This window comes from Anarhichas minor, unplaced genomic scaffold, assembly GCF_050575085.1.
Source record: "Anarhichas minor isolate MPS153535 unplaced genomic scaffold, ASM5057508v1 ptg000025l, whole genome shotgun sequence".
Taxonomy (NCBI): domain Eukaryota; kingdom Metazoa; phylum Chordata; class Actinopteri; order Perciformes; family Anarhichadidae; genus Anarhichas; species Anarhichas minor.
Genome location: NW_027466471.1, coordinates 2,002,649 through 2,023,791, shown reverse-complemented (window position 1 = coordinate 2,023,791; position 21,143 = coordinate 2,002,649).

Below are 21,143 nucleotides of genomic sequence, written 5' to 3'. Positions count from 1 at the left end.
AGTGTACGTTAATGGTCACGTGCTGTCCGCCTTCGAAGGCTGCTGTGTGGACGCAGATCAACTCGAGAATGATGCTGAAACTCCCGTGTGGACGGAGATCGTTTCTATTTGACAAATCTGCTTCCAAGGAGAAACGGAGTAGTGTGGACAGGGCCTTAGACAAGCAGTGACTTTACAAAGCATAGAGATAATGAGTACAAATCTAACAACTTAATTCTTCATCCACACACTCTTCTCCCAGCGTAGGAAAGCTCATTGTTTGCTCAACTTTGTTAGGCTCATTTTCTTTAACCAGTGTAGCATGGCGGAATTAACGTGGATATCTGTCTACTTAGCTATCTTGCTAATTCTGCCACGCTTTAATGCTACACTGGTTACAGGAAATGATCCAAACAGCTGGCTGGTGGCCAAGATGTGGTTAGCCCAGATTAGCATCGAAGTGGGAAGAAACAGCTAACTTGGCTCTATCCAATGTCCAGCACCACCAGGTCTGAGCCTGAGTCCACGCATTGCATCATTTTGAAAAATGCAAAACAAAAGAGAGAAAAAAAGCAAGGGGCTGATTGATGAAACCACGCCCACTTCCGTATGACGAACGGAAAAGACCAATGTGACGGCTACAGTAGCTTGGAAAATAGTGATATGGCATGGGGGCTTTGAATTTGATGAATTTACTATTTATCAGACCACAAATGAGACAAGAATTACTCCCTGCAATCCCTCCACCTCACCCCCTGCCACTGGGAGACTAAGCTGCTGGGAGGAGGGTGGGCGCTAACTCACTAAAGAGAGCGAGAGTTGTTGCGGCTTTAGCAACTCGAGCAGCCGTCTGCTCTCTTCCCAGCTGTAGTCTGTTAGCGATAGGGAGCAGAGACCCAGCGCCGCTTCTGGCTACCGGGCCTCTGTTGACCAAATGTATGCCATAAACATGTGACTAAGCAGATTGGCATCTGTTTTTATTGTCACTCCCCATCAGTCAGGCACAGGTAGCAGTCTCTCACTGACCACCAGTCGGCTGCTACGTTTCTCTATGTAAATGTTTGAAGGTGGTGTAATGCTTTTATGCTGCCATTTCTGTCCGTCAGTGAATATAATGTAAACAATGCAGAGCTAAGAGAGAGAAAGAGAGATTCATTGGTTTCAAAGCATCTAGCAAAAGGACTGAAGTTGAAAATTAGCCAGCTGGCTAACACAGGAAACATTTATAGAAATATTGATTAATGTGCATTGCGCTTATAGGCAAGGCAAGTTTATTTATTTATGTATTCATAAATAAATAAATGAAATGAAACAAAGAAAAACAAGAGAGGGAGACGGGCTGAACCTCCTTTCAACCCCCTCCTGCTCTCTGTAATCACCTATACTACGTTTTAATTCAGCCTAATACTCGAGGTTGTTTACCTTCTGTTATCACGAGGGAATACAAATATGGAATTTGATGGTGGCTTGTATATACTAGGTTGACATTACCATGGTGCATAGCTGCGGATAAAATCATTATTTAATGATCAGCTCATGTGAACAAATACAAAGAATTTGACTCCTAAGCTAAAAACAGGGACGACAAAAGAAAAAGAAAAAATATATAAAAATATGAAAAGGTTTTTATAAGTATTTTTTATATATATGCCTAGAATTTGTCTAAAATTTGAAAATGATTTATTATTTGTAGTACAGATTGTTTCCAACATTATCATGAAATTTGATTATAAAGAAATGTAATGACAGTACCTGTGCTGTGAGATTGGCTACATTGACATTTAAAATGAGTGATGACAGAGAAGGTTAGAAGCAACAAAAGGTTACACATTTAAATGTTGGCAAAGCCACTTTAAACTGTATAATAAATATGCCTCAACTGCTCAACCTTTGGTCACTTTGCTGATGAACACTGCGAGATGTTAGAAAATAGAAGAAAATCAAGTAAGACACTGCTTTGCTGCTTTTAAATGTACTCATTGCTGTTATCACGTGAGATCCATTTTTATGTGATATTCATTCATTCAAACCTCAGTATTTATAGTTATGGTTTCAGGCCTGATAACATTCAATTGTTACCGTGAATGACTACCAATAATTAGACTGTAGTTGTGTAGTAGTAGTAGTATGTAGTAAGTAGTTAATTGTTAAACTAGGTCAGCCGAAACATGCAGGTATTTTCAAGCAGACGACTGCGTTTAAACAGACATATTTATTTTTACAACAAGCCCGAAGATGAACGAGTTTCCTAAGCAGGGCAGGATTTAGTAGCAGGTTATGGTCCGGATCTAATTGACTGTTGTAAAAAACAGAGTCTGCTTGGTGAGCGACAAGTGCTGCGGGCGCAAAGCAGCGTCCTATAACTTAGCGACTGCTAGTACTTAATATATAATGCAATATTCTACACTGTGCCATTTGTCATTCGGAGCGAGACACAGATTATGGCTCAGGGCAGTGCATCTGTCCTGGAGGCTGCTGGGAAATGGGAACTAAAAGCTCCTCCAGCTGAGACGGGGCCAATCACATGCTGAACCCTGGATCACCCTTCTCGAGCACTCTAGCCTCGCACACAAACACACACTTTCTCGCCGTCTTACAGTCACACACACACACACACACACACTGTTCCCTGCTGGTTTATCCCTCCATACAGGAGTTAGCCATTTGCTTTTCTTGTAGCACACTAGCCCGACCACAGAGCAGCAGCAGCAGCATTTGCCCTGCCCCTGGCTCAACCCCACAGATCCCTACTGGTCTCTGTAGCATCTCCTCTCTACAGGCAGCCTGAGCCTGGTGGGAGTCTAAATGAACCATATGGATATCCCACTGGGGGCAGTCTAGTTGCTTTGACAAATCCTCCCCGGCATTTATCAATCAAGTCATCCTCAGCAGAGTGAAGGACCTCTAGAATCCCCTATAGGGGAAAGGTGGAGAAAAAAAAACGTGATCAGGTTTGTGCCCTACGTCACCGCCACGCCTCCTCTCTAACAATTTATGCACACGTGCCACAAATTAAAATGGGGGGGGAAGGGAGGTTGGAGATTTGTCAGCCTTCAAATGGCTGACATAAGTTACAAGCAAAATTTTAATTAGCCAGGAGGAGCGGGGTGATAATTCAGAAGGAGGCCCCTGCGTTCTGTCAGGGGGCTTGTCCACATTGTGTTTTCTCCTTTCAGTTGGGCATCTGGAGGCTCCGGCGGGGCCCCCGAGACAAGGTCTACAGAGGATAAAACTACTTGTGACATACAATGAAATGTAGGGGGGACCTCCTCCGCATTAACACCCTCAGCTAAAGTGATATATACACTGCGGATGCTCGTCTGGGACGCCTGCAGGTGAACCACATGTTTGAAATTCTGTTCTTTTCAAAAGCATGCTATTGTGGTGTGTTCTTCCAGGTAAGGTCACTTTTGAGAAACATTCTGACTTGATTGATATTAAAGGGATCCACCCCTGTTTCTTTTCACATACAAAAAACGTTTGTATGTGTAGCATCGACCAACAACGGAGAAAAAAGTCTTCATTTTAAAGCCCCTGAACGTCTCTCCAAAAGGCAGCGACGTAACGGCGACACCTGAAAACTGTTGATTCCATCGAATCGCAGGAGACACGAACACAAATACAGACGTCCCATTAACTTCCCTGACACAATATTAAATCAACGCACCTTTTTCCTTCCTTTCATACGTTTGTAATAGTTTTCCCTTTTGGTCTGTGCCGTCTGTTTGAATTAGCCTTCATGTCACCTTTTATGCCATTTCATAATAATCTTTTTTTCTTTCTTTATTGAAGCACGATGACGGGACACAAACCCGGGTCTCCATCATCCAAAACATGTCAAGTCATTAAAAACAGTATGACCTCCCTGAATGCGTTGCAGCACAAATCTGCCAGTAAACCCAATACGACCTGTGAATTATAGGTCCTCACAAATGTACTTTTCAAGAAATAGCTCAAGAAAGCAACATTAAAATAATAAAAAAAGAGAACATTCACGATAAGCTGACAGCCAATTAGAACAGGACAGACAACTGCGTCTTCCATCCATCCATCCTTTATCTGTTGCATCTCTACTCAGTTTATTTTGTAGTATTTGTATGTCTCCCTGTGATCTCTACAGGTCTGTACTCCGGTCTGCAGCTCGTCCACAACAAAGCCCATCTCTGTCACGACGCATTTCAGGAAGCCCGTGTCACCACTGCAGAAAGTAATCAGGATCATTAATATTTCACAGTCTGCCACGCCTCCCCGACTGTTATCCAATCTCAGCTCCTGTTCCACACTGCACTTTATGTTGCCATTATTTATTTACTGATAAAGTCGGTGGCAGGGTAAACACCCTGCTGGGAAGGCTGGATACGAGGGGGAGGGTGGTGTATGGGTGGGGCTGGCAGTTGTATGGGGGGGAGGATAGAGATCTGCCCTCTGCCCTCCCTGGCTGCCGCCCATTTGGGGGGTGGGAGTGTGTGTGAAAGAGGAGTCTAAATACAATATTCAGCAAAGCACAAGTGTTGTTTCATGTCTCTGTGAATGTGAACAGTGTTACAGTGTTTGTATTAGAAAGCCTGTAACTACAACACCGCTGAAAACCGCATCTGTCTTGTTTTTTATCCGGAGATAAACAGGTGTTTCTGCATGTTTTAGCTCTGCAAATCACTCACAAATGAAATGACTCACTAACATTTTCAAAAGCGTGCGACAATGTAGGTTGTGGAATGTGGTTATCCACCGAGATAAACATCCAAATATGACATTTCTTACAGAATTATCAGGGCAACATCATCCGTCAGCGCAATGAATCAATGCATGTGACCATTACAACAATGCTTCATATGGCCGATTCCCCGTCTGCCACCACTACGGTTAAGGTGTAGCCGCACAACCTAATGTTGGTTGTTCGGCCTGTCCATTTTTTGCCATATCCAGACTGATTTGATTTGAGAAAGTCTGTAGAGACAAAACACACATGAAATGGAATTTTTGCAAATCAGATCCAAAACCACATTTGGAGGCGGTTTGAAATGCAAGTCCAAACGGATTTCTACAAATGCATCTGAGTCCGGCTCAAATCGGATTTCAAAGTTTGGAAGTGCAGAGTGCAGAATCATGGAGGACAACAGAGGAGTATAACAAGTCTATGGACGGATACATTGTCTGCTGCTTTCTGTCGTTTCCCCCTAACATCTCAAGGTAAACCAGCCTCCTCCGTCGCTGACTTTGTGTGGTGCGACGAAGCGGTTCTTCACCGCGAAATGACAGCGCAACAGATTTCGAGGGCGAATGCTTCCTCGTTGGAAAGCCGCGTCACCAGCGTAGCTTTGTGGTTACTGAAGACGACATAGTTACCAGAGCAACCCATGCAAATAGAATTGGGGATGTCTGGACACACAAATCAAATCTGATCACTTGCAAAATACAGACGAAAAGAAGTTAAGTAACTTGCGTTAAATAAGTAATGTCATGTAACTTAATTGTTTAAGTTTTTGGACACAAACTCCCATCTTCTGGGTGAAAGTCCTGTTTTTCGGACCCATCCATCCGCCGCGACTTCCTCCCTACACAACGGTCTTCATACTACGACATCCAACCTCCAGCCACCTCAAATATAAAATGCATGTCTGCATGTTGTTGATCAGTGTTTTAAAAAAGCCACATTATTCAATTCAATGTTATAAACAATAAAAAAGGACATTTTCTAAGAGAGCTATTCCGTCCACAGGTAGTGTGGTATTGGTTAAATGAAAGGTTTTACTCTCCTGTATTTTGACGTACTTCTTTGAGTGTTCTCATGTCATATGTTTTGAGATGGATATTTTGTCAGATTTACCTTATCTTTGCATGGTAGAGCAGCTGAAAGCGCAAACAGATTTGAAAAGCCTTGGCTACAGAATACTACATTCTCATAAAACCAAACTTAATTCATTGTTAATTCTCAATTAAACATGTGTTCTCCCAGATTAAGGTCGCTGTTTTAAACACATGATTGTCAATTCAAAGAAAACAAAAAGGCTACTAAACTATTTGGTTAGGTTTAGTAGAACATCATGGTTTGGCCTTAGAATAAGTATGTTTATTACACTACAACATGGCTTTGTTTGACCCATTTCTTTCGAGACAATGCAGCTTCGCAGTGAAGAAGCGTAATTTGCAGGAGACCAGGCTGGAGAGAGAGTTGGGATGTTGAACAACCTTACATTGACAAGTTCTTTTGTGTTAAATCAAACCCAGGAGACACTCAATGAGGAAAGGGTGGACATGGTAAAAAACAAGGAGAACGTGAACTTGACAGCTTCTTGAATTTTTAATGCCGCCGTTAAACAGCCCACTGAACAAAGAGTAGAATGCAAATGCGTTAACATCTCACCAACAAGAGTATCAAGAAGAAAAAAACACTCTTGTTTTATCGGAATACAAGTTCATTCTCCCAACATGTCAAACTGAAAACTCTGCTGTCAGGTCCCTATTTTATTGACAACCTGGGGTGTTCATCTTCCTCCCAGACTGAGGTCAGCAGTGATGTGGCTGCTTAGTGACCTCTGACCTCTCTGTGCCCATATGGCTGCTTAGATTTACCCCCCAGTACTTAGCAGTGAGCTTTGATTGTAAATCCAGGTCCTTATGACCATCTGTACAAGGCTCGACATGGTATTGATGATAGTGTGACATGTCAGATGAATACAAATTCTGTTGCACTCCCATTATGTTTTCAGAGTTCCCAGTTCCTGCAAACCAGTCTGGTGTGTGAGCAGTCATTTATCTGACAGATAATGTCTGGATTTTCTTTATTTCTCATGCAGATTAATTTAATATGCATATGGTTATTTATGGAGGACAAGATCGCCGGTCTTCTGAGTCAAAGTCCTGCTTTTGTAGACGTCTCTCACGTTCAATTTTTGGTTTCTCAAGTTACAAACCAGCGCATGGAAGAGGAAGTCTTGGCCCTGTTATCCCAGATCCATATTCCAGATATCCCCCGAAATATTGGCCGTTGCCCCCAGAGGCTGAATCGTAACCAGACCGATAGCCGATTGGTTTCGAGACGTCAATCTGTAGAATATTATCACAATTTCAGCCATCAGGTCCAATAAGATGTAATTCGAATCAGTAAATGATCGTATCGTTCATGTGCGCAGGAAGTCATCATGAAATCATCCAGCTCAGACATAAAGGAAATCTCATGCTCTTTCAACACATTCTCACACCAAATAACATAACAATAACAACTCACGTGACTAGCGGGCGACAAACAACTCGCCTGAATTATGAGCGACTGAATTACTTTTACTTTTGCACCGGAAACCATCAGCGCTCAGCTCGGTGATAGTTCTGTTGAGTGTGCCAGTCCCGTGACGCCGCCGCACACAGACTCTAAATGCGCGTCGGTAGAGGAGAAGTGACCGAGCTGCACTATGAACTGTTTGGCTCTTTCAGTCAAATGACTCCAGAGAAACCCGCTGAGCGACTTTCAACAAATGAATTACCAGGAAGCTGGAGAAAGTGGACTCTATCACTAAACATTACAACCAAAAAGACAATTCACTGACCACACAACAGCAGCCAAGAATGTCCCATCTGTGTGCCTTCTTTGTACCTATTGCTTCTTATTTTTGTTTTGCACTTGAGTTAATGCAAACTTTAAGCCATCTTTTCCATCTTAATTAAAAGAAATGTATGCAGTGATTTTCAGAACAAAAAGGTACAGAAACCTTGAGAGGCATGTTTTTTTTTTTTGTTCATTATTTAAAATGAATTGAGCTATTTTTATTATTAATTCAGGACGACCTTTTTAACTGTAAATGTAGTTGTTGGGACTCACCATTGCAATTTTGTTGCATCGCTATTCAACATGATTTCATGCAGGATTGTGGGCCTTCTTTTACTATCCTGGAGGCTTTTCCCCTTTCTGTCACATTCTGGAAGGAAAGTATTAACTGTGGCTTTGAGCTTTGTAGAAACAATGTCCTGTTTATATTGTCATTAAAAGAATTGTATCTGTCACACATGAGGGGACAAAAGAATTGATAGAAATCCCATTTGGGCCGATTATGACTCCATAAGCAATAGATAGTAGTGCAGCATTTCAGCCAGTCGATGTCATCAGAACCCTAATTTTCACGTCTCTCGTCTGTGCGGTAGTAGCTGCTGGGGCAGCAGATAATGTGAGGGTGACCCTTGTTATCCAACGGCAGGAAGTGCCAAAAGGTGTGCTACTTTGTGTGAACACAAAATTACCCATCCAAAATGCGTAACTGCCTCTGCTTATCTTAATTCCAAATAAATCGCATACTTTTGTTCAGCTTTTAAAATGATATTGCTACATAAATGAAAGTTCAACAAAGTAAAATCGGCTGCATTTCCATAAATTTCCCTAATGGAGTAATCCCTCTCAGACAAAGGACAAAATTTGCAGGATATTGTTGTGTTTCTGCCTTTCATCCCAAGCTCCCTGATTTTCATATAAAAGTATTTTTTTGGAGGCACTCAGTGACTTGGCAGACAAAACAATGCTAGTCAAGAGCAACGCTGACTATGGATATTCATTTATGGCCTGATTTTAGAACAGCACTTGGAAAGCAATAAAATATTCATCATCAGAATACAAACAGCCCGGCTGAAGAAGAAGCTGCTGGATTGTGCTGTACGTAGGAGACTCAACTGCTACAGCAATCTTCGTGTACACCGTCACTATATTTTACAAACTGCTAAATGTCTACCCATCCTTCTTGCATGCACTTTAACTTTCTCAAGTGATTACCAAATTTCGAAATACCAACAGGATGGATCAGCTTGCTGCCATATAGCGTATAAGGTTTCCCATTTTTCCCATGATTATGAATAAGAAATCTGACCATTAGTTCTTGAGAAAGCTTGTCATGGCCCATGTTACTCAAAAGGCACTAGACGAAAGGTCTTGGGTCACCAAAATCATAACAAATCATCCTTTGGGGAACATGAATACATTCAGCAAACTTCACTGCACTACTTCAATATTTTGCTCTGAATCGCACTGTTGGATGGATGAACAAACTCAGCAGTATCTACTACAATACAGGGTTGGTGGGGTTTTGATAAACGAGCAATTTTCGCAATAGTTGCCAACATTATGCGCACATATGCTTGCGTCCATGTATTCACACAACTCCCACTAGTGTCTACGAGAAATGGTTCATGAGCTATTAAAGAGGACGTGGCTCAAGTAAAGGGGGGCAGGGCTAATCCACACGATTGACCTCCGTGCTAATTTTCAACCTCCAAGGTGGAAAACTGTGGTCGCCAAAAGGTGGGGACATTTTTGCTGGTCGCAGCAAAAAACTTCTTGGTTACAATTTGGGTCCTGGTTATGTAGACTGTTGGTAGAAAACGGGACGTGAACAGTGGTCTCCAGTGTAACATTATTTTTATGCCAATCCATTGACCTTTAACTCCCAAAGCTGAAGACTGTCTCCCATCGACTATCGGTATGAAGGCAAATAAGTGTCTGAGGGCAAGAGACTATATTTCTGGGGTTTTGGTGTCCAGGCCAGGTCATCCCTTTTCAGTGTGCTTCTCGTTGTTTAAACTTCGGATCAGCAACTTGAGATGCAAGACTGGAGTTGGAGTTGAGAGATGCCGTGTATGACCGGGTTGTTTCACGAGTAGCCAGTTTACAGGCAAATTTTAAACCAATAAAAAGCGAAATCATCGTCAGTTGATTGCCGATGGCTTCTGAGATTTGCATTTCGGCCAAGGCGATCTACCTGTTCTGCGCTCCACACGGACTGTTTACCTGCATTGAAGACAGCTCGAGCGGGATGGGTCAATACTACACGGACTACAAAGGGAAAACAGAATGCTTCCGATGCCAAGATCAGGCACATGATTGCAGAATCTGCTGATAGAGATGAGTGAAAATCTGACCACCTGAGCAGAGGATTTATTTTGGCAAAATAATATCAATATTTGGGGAAAAGAATACGGTATTTCTTGAGAACATTCGGTAGAGTCTTCGATATGGGACAGTGATCTTAGAAATGACATACAGCTTCAGCAACTCATTCTGATTTGTTACTGGTTGTAATTAGCATTTTAAATTCACTGTCTTTGAAGAAGACATTACCATCAGAGGCCAACAGTTCTTGACACACATAGGAGAGGCATCAAAAGCAAACAAAGGTGGGTGCCTCTCTGACCGCCCGACACCACGGAGATCTGAGAGCAGCATTGGCTCACGTTACTGGGTGCTTCATTAACATGGTTACCAGTGTTTGCCAGTGAGGGATCGTGTCCTTGATGCTGCACTGAACACAATGTTCAGTGCAGCATCAATAACAGCTTTGTTAAGTTTTCTTTGATTCAAAAACTACATGTAACAAGGGTATATTTGCCATTATTTATCTAAATATCTGTTTTTAGGACTGAATGTGGGCTGGATTCGGAAAAATCCATCTGAAGTAGAATGGATATGATCCCTGAATTCAGATGCCTAATCCCAAATTATCATGATTATGATAAAGTGTGAGGATGGATGGTGGCAACAAGAGTAAAAGGTCAGTTTACTCAAAATTACCAAAATATGGAAAAAAATACCCCCCCACACACACACAAAATTGTAACGTAACCATTTACAATCAACGTTGCTTTGCAGGTGAGTTGAGAATAGTGTTGGCACCTGAGGCGTTCCAAGACAACAGAAAAATACCACAAATGAATACACCCCAATGGACACAGAAAGAGGTAGCCAAGGCTTTGTGCAACAGATGTAACACTTAAACTGTGACTTGAAATGGTTTCGGATGAAAATCTAAACCTTAACAAGCGACTGCATCTTTTGAGATGTCCCATCAGGTCACATTTGATTGGTGCTGCTAGTAAGGGCCATTACTTTAAATGACAGTGCCGATATGGCATTACTGACTGAGGGAGTGCTTCCTTTTCAAGGACTCTTGACGCAACCCTGAAAATTACAGGTTTCCTATCTCGGAATTGGTTACAGGGAAGTGAAAAACTACGGTTCTTGGTCCTGGAACTATCAGCTGGCCAAGCTTAAACTCGAGTCCCTTATCTCTTTAAATTACTTAGAATAAAGGAAGTGGTCACTGCTAGCTGCAGTTGCTCTAATTAATTAACCACAATCCTGCCTCGGTGATGTTGTATCTATCGTTGCTGCTGTGATTTGACGTCCTGTCCTGTCCCGTGTGTTGGATGCTCTTTGACCCTGTCTTGGCTAGATCTCACTTGTAAAAGAGGTTTTAATCACAATGTGACATAAATAAAGGTTATATATGTATATAAATCCCTTTTATTCCCACTAACATTGCTGAAAAATGTCCTAGCCAGACTTTTCTTGTTCTTGCAATGGTCTGATACTCAAATGCGTTGATCAAAAATTTTAATCACTTAGCTATTTATTACTTATTTAAATACTGAATAGGGAACCACGATGAGAACACATCACAGCGCCGGTCTGATGAAACATTAGCCTGCGATGAGCAGAAGAGAAGATGGCTCTAAAAAAGAGGGAGGATCTGATTATGTATTCTCTGGGGATGCTGGAGGTGGGGTGTGGGGGGGGGGGGGTCCTGGTTAACTGGATTGGGAAAGTGCTGGGGAGGGAGTGGGGTTGAGTCCAGCTGGAAACGAAACAGATATGTACCCAGAAAATAACAGGTGCCTCCCTTTCCCAACCTCAGCTGGTGCCACCACGAACCCTGAACCCTGACTTGACCTTGTCTATAAATGCCTCTCTCTCTCTCTCTCTCTCTCTCTCTCTCACTGTCTCCGCCTAGGTCTCTCACCCTTCCCCCCTTACATTTTAGTCCCGCTGTCGCTCAGCTTCCCCTCAGCGAGTCTCCCTCAAAGAGCCAAACGGCACTTCAGGGCAGCACAGAACCAGAAAAAGATAAAGAGAGGAGGGGAGGCACCAGCGTTACTGTACTTGCTGTGGCGGAAACGATTTGAAAATGAATAATGCTTTTTGAGTCCCTTGAGGCACTTATGTCTTCCTCACTTTCCCTCTCTCTCTCTCTGTCCCTCTCCCTATTTGGGAGGGAAGTGTAGGGTGAGTCTGGATTAGCATAAAGGAACAAGCACAACAACAGCGGACTCTGAAAGAGCTAACCGGTGGGTGGATTAAGTATGTCATTGAATGGGGTTTTGTTGTAAATGATGGGGTGGGGTAGGACCTCATCCCCATCTGGTCTTTTTAAAGAATACCTTGTGGTAATTACCCCCCAGACAGCATTGTGGAGCGCCCGGGCCGTCCGGCCAGGTGCCTACAAGCCCTGCTGCGTCTGGCCATTCACTGGCACTGCACGCTGCCCTGCAGAAAATGGACCCAAGGTCACCACCTGAATATTTATTTTTTTCAAGACTCCCACTTGACAGGGTTTTAAATAAATACACAGGCAGCGAAGCCTGGAGCCTATAATCCCAACATCACCAGAACATTTGTAGATGGGAACTTGTGAGATTTTTTGATATCTAGATCCTTTTTTTGACGACAAATATGTTTCAAAAACTGCGCAAACACTTCTCCCAAAACTCTCTGCATTGTTGTAGCTGCCACAACAGTGATTATTCAGGGTGTGACAATAAATCCGGGGTCTCTTTCGAGTTTCCCTCTCAGCTCCCTGGAGAGCTCCCCTCTGTTAGCTGAGTTTGTTTGCCTGCCCTCCTTCAGAAAGGAAAGTGTCTGCTTGCCACTCTTGACCCTCTTAAGGGAGAAGACAAGTCCAGAGAATGGCTCTGAGAAAACTCCTGAGGGGCTTCCTCTGGTTCTTTATTCATTTATTTTTTCTCCTTTTAGTTCTGAAACCGCTGCTTGTGGACATGACAGGGAATTGATTTTACCTCATGGTGTCACCGGAGACGGGGTTATTTTCTTCACAACGGCTCTGTATGATGTCTTTTAAAACTGGATAAACAAGCGAGCACGCAAAATTGCCGTGGGATTCATGACACATGCGCAACCACTTTTGTTCTTACCACCATGAATATATTTGTGAATTTAAATCATTTGACATTTTACAGGTGCACGCCCGCTATTCGCAATTTGCATACTGCGGAGCCCCCATTTCCCCATATATGGACAATTCATTAGTAAATTAAGGGATTTAAATATTGTTGTCTATTTTGTTGTCTACTTTATCTGTTTTAATGAATGTGCTATGCATCGTTAGTTTACATTTTCTAGCTCAGCTGGGTATTCATCATTTGAGTGTACGCATGGTCTGAAGCAGTTCTAAATTTCTTCGCAGACTACGAACAAACTCCATTTAGAAAGTTTGGATGAACACCGGATTTGTGTGTATAACATTTCAACGCATAGTTTTAAGCACAGATTTGTGCGAATGCACTGTTTGTGAATGGGGCCTAGCGCGCAGGGCACTGAAAGGTTTGGGTGAGCCCTGGCATATTTAGTTGTGTAAATAGTAATGAATTGTAAATACTTAAATACTAAAAAGGGTCTCTAAAGTGAGTGACAGTAAAACATCCACCTAACTTGAACCAAAAAGCCAAAGCTGAAACAAACCAAAATAGGCAACTGGATATATTTAATCAAAATATAGATTTAAATGATAAAAAAAAAGAGGGCTATCATTATTGTAATGGAATATATTTTGAAAATGTGTGTACTTTGTAGAGAATATGTACAAGTAGTGCTGGGTATACATTTTTTGGTATCAACTGAAGTTTTTTTCCACAGAGCAGAGAGCATCAAAAACTGAAAGCAGGTATTATATCTGCCTATTGAACAGATAGACCCAAATAGATTTAAATAAATTAACAATTTTAAATGAGGTAACATTCTTGTACACCATTGGACAACATTTAGATATAATAAGTAAAAGGTATTTGTAAATGGACTGTAGCGCTTTTCTAGTCTTCCGACCACTCAAAGCGCTTCAACACTACATGTCATCATTCACCCGTTAATGCTCTGATGACAGGGGCTACCATGCAAGATGCCACCTGCCCACCAGGACTAACTAACATTCATACAACATCCACACACCGTAGTAACAGCTACAGGAGCAACTTGGGGTTGAGTGTCTTGCTCAAGGACACATCGACATGGACTAGCAGAGCCGTGGATCGAACTGCCCATCCTCTGATTGAAGGATGACCCTGCTCTACCACTGAGCCACAGTCGCCTCGTATTTATTTATTTATTTATATCATATTGGCATTGAAACTACAAAAATATGCCCAGTCCTGTATCCAGAACACCTGTGCATGGCCACTTTTTAGAAATGTATCCTTTGCAGAGCATATGTCAGTGACCTTTTCAAAACCCTTCACAGACATGGGAGCAATTGATTGTTTTTGAATAAAATCACATGCTGAAGTATGGTGCAACCTATATATGTTTGTAGAGTACCTTAATAAATTTCTACATTAGCTTGGGTCCATAGCCTCCTGGTGGTGAGCATATTGCTGCTCACCCAGGCCCAGTTTGTGATTAACAGTGCTCCCAGTGAACAATAGGTGCTTGACCTTTGCCACTGACACACATAGAGGGTCCCCAGGCACTCATCAGCTTTTCAGCTTTATTCATGAAGCAAATACAAACAGATATAGAGCAGCCAAGGACTTTAACTGTGCTACACCAGGGAATTAGATTCATCTACATAATACACGTAGTATGGTGGGGCCAAGGTAATACCGGTGAATTGTTGCGCTTATCCAAAGACTTATTCAAAATGTCTGATGGAGATTTGAATCTGCATATACACTTAGCTGCCATTTGCCGTCTAATACAACTATAATAAATCGTCCTTCTAATGTTCAGTTTGTGTTGGAGCTGTTTTTGCAAGCGGTTCTCATTCATTGTTCATACAGTAGCTATACCCGCAGAAAGTAATGCACTGTGATTTTTATCACGCAAGATCAATTTGTATGTAATCCACGTAATCGTGAACCAGGAAGTAAAAAGAGCGACAAACACCAGACTTTCACTTAGGAGACCACTGTTAATGTCCAATGTAAAACCAGAAGTCAACGTTGACTTCTTTGTCACGTAACTTCCGTACTTAACGCCATTTTCTTAACGTACTTAACGTACTTAACGTCAATTGTTGACTTATTTGTCAGGTAACTTCTTAACGTCACTTCCTTAGTTATTTTATGCCAAACGTTGACTTATTTATTACGAAACTTCTGTACTTCAGTAACGCCCTTCCGTAGTTTTTTTAACCTCAACCACAATCTTTTCCTAAACCTAACCAAGTTGTTTTGTGCGAAGACGGAAGATCACTTTGAAAAGACTGTGTGCATGTAACAAGCAGAAATGGACACTTGTTGCTAGACGTTTGTAGAAGAACGCACGAAAATGAGGAATAACTTCTTGTGAGATATACAAACTATTGTATGAGGCCCCGATGGTTTTAGAGAGGTGTTTATCAAATGTATGATCACTCTGGAGGATGCCGTTTGTGGTGCTTTTGAACCATATTGCTTCATACAAAGTTGTGTTACTGTTATTTAGCCTCCCCTTATTGATATAAATGAGGTCGACAAAATATTAGAAACACCTGCCAGTATAATGCAATAGGGTGATGAGCTTAGAGAGTATAGCTGCTGCTCTCTCTGGTTGAAATGAGACAGTTATGGTGTGCTCCCTCGGGAGGTTTTCCTGGCACGTCCAACTCTGTGTAGACCCTTAGGCAGACCCAAATTGCGAGGGAGGGCTAACATATCCATTCTGGACTGGAAACCTTGGACTGCCAGCATGACCCAGACCCCAAAAAAGCAAAACGACCAGATGGATGGATCACAAAAGCAGAGCCTAAGACCCACATGAATGCTAACAGCATGGCTGTCCACAAACCGACATGTGATCGGTCTATAGGCGGCCTCCTGTGAGGAGCAGCAGCACTATTGATTCTTTATCAGAGCAGACAAGTTCACAGGCCGGCTGCTCAGAGGGAAAGGTGTCATTTATCTGTTGTGACAAAGTACAGGCACTAAACACCATCGATGTCCTGCTGCTCGTCTTCACAAATATCTGACCCAGTGGCATTCACCACACGCTCAGGAATCGGCCAAGTGCAACAATGCGCGTGTACATACCTCTGTTCTATAGAAGGCCAAAGGTGACACTCAATAACAATAGGAAATGGTTATTTTAGGATTTATTTTAATGATTGCTGTGCTCATTTAAAACTGTCATACCATTCTTTTTAAATTTAATTTAATGTTCAAAGCATAATTTAGTATTCGTAAAGTATTTGAACTCTTAATGTAGATGGATAGTGCAGATGCAGTTATTGAATTGCTTTCTCATGTCAAGACCAGAGTGAAGTAAAACAGGTGTTTGTGGATGTAGAGGACCTTGGATCTTGAGAACCTAAAACATGGTTCCCTCTGAACGTACCAAATGTACAGTCTTCCAGCCATGGATTACCAGAACAGAAACCCCAAGACTTACATCCAGAAATCTTCTTTTTAATCGTCTGCATTAAACAAGTAAACAGCAAGGCAGCACATCAATATCATCAATCAAGCAATTAATTTTGTGTATTGCAGGGGACCCAAGGATGTGCGGTGTCAAAGTTGGAGCAATTTGGCCAGATGGTGGTAATATAACAACGGACTTTACGTTTTGGCCCCTAACTTTTGAGCCATAAATCTTAGAAAACAAAAAATCATTTTCCACCATTTTGAATTTTGTCCCAATCAGTTTTTTTGCTGCTACTCCTACATATGTTGAGCAATCGTCACCAAATTAGGAACAGAGCATCATTCTAGAACAAGCCAGAGAAAGTTAATTTTTTAGATTTTTGATGTTCCGGACCGTTTTTTAATAGCTGGCCCTCAAAGTTTGCCCAAATGCGTGTGGTTGGGGCTTTTATTTTATTTTGTATGTATTATCTCCTGAATACTTTGTGCTACTGCAACCACATTTGGTGGACGTGTGCAGATATGATGTCAGAGTGACCATGATACATTTGGTCACTAGGTATCATCTAACTATAAATCTATCGGAGTGTCCGTCACATACCTTGATAACCGTTCATCCGATCTACTTCACACTTGGCAGATCTAGCGCTTGGGACCCACGGATGAACTCTTCTTCACTTCCCCCTGGAGTCGATGAACGGCGAGCGGTTCTCGAAAACGCTACAAGCAGCACTTCTAAGCATGGAATATATAAAAGTATAGTAGTTATAGCTCCCTTGGGGCCAAACAAACGGCCCACTCCAAACTGGGCACACGTTCCGAACGGGCACTGCACTGGTTTCATTAATGTTCAACTCTAGCGTCTCTTTAAGATACAAGAAAAACTGTTGCATGGGCTACGCAAGAAGATACAGACTGTTCAATGTGTCTGAGAGTGAAAGCTCAGAGCAGAAAAAAAGTCTTCATGGCACTCACTCCACAGATGGCAGCTGCTTATTAAGCTTATTGATCTGAGAGCGCAGTAATAATAGACACTAAATGCATCAACATGTTGAACAGCTCCTCTCTTTTCTCATCTGGATTTCAGCAGCTGGACGGTCAGAGGACACTCTTAAGAGACTTTATTAGAATTACTAAACAATAAAAGTAGGGGGAAGTTATACCCTTGGCTTTTGTGGTTCTATTACGCACATCGTTTTGCAGCGACAAAGCTGTGTATTTGGAGGGCAGGGCCTGGTGAGCTAGTGACCTGCTGTGGAGTGTCCTAACATCTGCCTGAACAAGACAGCCCTCTGCGGGGCCCTGCTGGTGATTATTGAATATTGACAATTGAGGGACATTCCTCAAGGGACAAAAGAGTCGAACAACGGTAGGGGAGTGTCTCAGTGTCATAAATGTGTCAGGGAGCCCAAAGTACATGTAATTGCCCTCGAAACCATCATTGGCTTTGAAAACTCGCAAGAACACTGCATTATTTGGCTCAAATTGAAATTCACGATGATGTTCTTTTTTGTATTGCAGACCATGGACTGTTTAGAACGGGTTTTGTCCCAACAATATGTTCACAATTTGTGTCCAATGTAAACATTCTGTGCAAATCCTGGAAACAGGGTGTTTTTATATTATATACTGTAGATAATGTGTGCGTGTGTGTGTATAACATTATTTTTACAATTAAGCCTTGAAATTGCAAGGTAGCACACAATTTAAACCATACTTTGGTTACTTAGATTTCATTGAACTTGCTATTTACTTTTTACAAAATGAACCAACACTGGCAGTGAGGAAGATCTTGGGTAGATAATAATTAGAATAAATAGGACCTATGTATATAAATATGTTTATTATAATTATAATTTACGTCTCCAATCAAAGGCTTTTTTTTCTTTACTTCCATAATCAATGTAATGTAACAAACATACTTATTGTAAGCCGGACCACGATGTTTTACGAAATCTACCAATTAGTTTTGTTGCCTTAAACATAACCAAGTAATTTGTTCCATTTTTGTTTGGTTTCAATTCACAACGTTGCCGCATGCTTGAAACTGTGATCGTGAAGTGCGAGAAAATACGCTTCCCTCGAGACGTAATTGAGAATGCAGTTGAGTTGTATGGGAAAGTATTTTAGTTGCAAACAGGGTTCATTTTTTAATGTTTCATGTTAATGTTCACTTCTTAACTGTTCGGGTTGTTTTTTGTAGATTAACCGATATTACTTACATCAGGCAGGTCCCTGTAGGTTAATTATTTTTGGCTTATGGAAATAAATGGCAGCCAATGTTTGAAATACAATAAAAATGTACAACTACATGCTTTGGAATAGTTTTGGTAATGAATGGGCTAACACATGGAAAAACCGCTACAGGGGTCCTTTAAAATGGAAAAATATCACAAGCAAATGTTGATTTAGACTCACGAACGACAATCAGAACATCACAGAAGGTGATATTTTGTATAGGGCTTTGATCTAACAGCACAAAAACTACATTATGACACCTGCCTCTCTTTTCCCATCATTCTCTCATCCCAACAGTAAAAGCCTTTGTGCTGAAACATCATCAGAAAGATGTTTTGCTCTCTCCGCTGCATCGTATCACCTCGCCATCTCGCTCATAAAACGCAGAGGACCTTTTGTCTGCACGCGATAACCGCAGCATGTTGACTGGTTCAGAGTGTTAATTAACACGGAAACATTTTTGCAACAACAGCTGTGGCTTCACTGATAGAGTGCTATTTACCACACAGAGTTAAAATTATGCATGCGCCGCACTTAAAAATGTACAATTATGGCCTGCTGGTGATGCTGAAGAGGTTTGTGTTGGTTATGTAGGCTCGATGTAATTAATGTTACTTAAAATCTCTGCCAAGGAAAATGGTGGTGATAAGCAGAATGTATAAATAATCATAATAATAATTTAGATCAGGCACCGTTAGTTTACACAGGGTTAGATTTGTCCATAAAGAGTTGGGTGAAAATGGATCGGCCCACACAGAAGGAGAGGAGAGGGAGCTGCAGATGAATGTGCAGGCGGCAATGATGCTTTGTCAGACGTCTGTGTGCTATTAAACTTAACAGAGGCACATTAACACCACAGAGAGAGAATCGCATACATTTCAGGTGGAACTGGTCTAGTCTCTATGAGACGCACCGGGCTTTTAACTAACTCCAACATAAACCAATCCGCATCATTTTTAGACTCTCATAGCAACAGACATAGTAGAAAGAAGTTGGCTAACATCGGGTGGTAGGTGTGCTGGATTGGGACAAACAAACACTGGACTTTTACTCAGGGAACCGGTGTTCATGTCCCATGTGAAAAACAAAAGCTACCTTAATAACTCAGTACTGGTTGTAGTATTGAAACTTCTCCAGTACCTGCAATAAATCCTTTTTGTGCCCATATGTGGAAGAAAATTGACTATTTGTATGGTTTTGCTTGCAGCCAATCACCGCAAACGTTGGATTTAATGGAACGTGTGATTGGTCCACTACCGCAGCAGCGACAACCCCATACAGCAGGAATTGTCGGCCTGTGTGTGACTCTGAACACTGTGAACCGCAAACAGCGCTAACAACGGCAACAGTGCTGACAGAGCTAACGGTGTACACTTTGAGGGGATACCGGAAGATGGGCTCTTCCGCGACAATGCCCGGGGGTCTGTGAACGACGTTGTCAGCAGTAACCGACACAGCGGTTACGTTGCGGCGGCGATTAGCTAGCCAGTGGGACACACACACACAGATTCTATTCACATGATGGCTATCGAATGATGTACTCTATTGCTATCGGTATCAGGTTAAGGGTGCGGGTATTGGTACTGGCATTGTCATTTTTTAAACGATATCGATCCTTACTGACTAAGTTATGTCACGTGACATTATGCCACCGACACATGACGTTACATCCTTAGCTTACGTTACAAGCTTATTATAAAGCTTCCTCAATAAGACTGGAATTCTTTTCTTTTTTTTAAAGTTCGTTTGGTAAGAAACGACCACACTGAACATATCTGTGGTTTGCACAATGCCAACTTTGTTGCTGCTGCCTGGGTTGTTGATATTGTTTTGTCACGCCGGCAAGCGAGCTAATATTTTAATAGTAGGATAAAAGAAGCAGCATTGCCTTCAGTTTGTGGGTCTGCATCTCCATGTTCTCTTTCTACTGAGGATGTCATACAAGCTGAACTTAAGTGGTTACTAAAAGTCATTTCTAGCAGTCATTTAAACATAAATGAGAATTGCAACACTAACATTGAGTAGTCTATTTTACTGTACAATTTTTATATTCCAGTAGTGTTTCTCAATTAATACATTTTGAAATATGATCGGTTTCACTGCTTTGTTTCCAAACATTACTGAAGCAAATAAACGTTCAGCAGCTTTAGAGAAGTTGAACAACTCAGATTGAGTCATTATTTAATGTTTCCTGTCAACTAGTTTGAGAGTGATAGCAGATACTGATCCTGTGTTTTCAGTTTTAACACCACCACTCCACTTTTTGTATTAATATGTACTGTCCCTTTAAGTTTCTAAAGTTTTAATACACCATTTCTGACTTGGCTAGCTCTTGTTGGGAATTAATACAGCTTAGCTTTGTAATGAAATAAAAATTCCAGTGAGGGTTGCTTTCAGTTGTCTTTTAATATGAAATATGGTAATACGGTGATCCTTTCAGAGAGTAGGCGCCAGAATAAAATGGCTTTCCACCTTTGTCTCTGGGTCTAATGAAGCCAGGGAATTCACGATGGAAATAGTTCTATAATGTTATGAAACGTCATAGT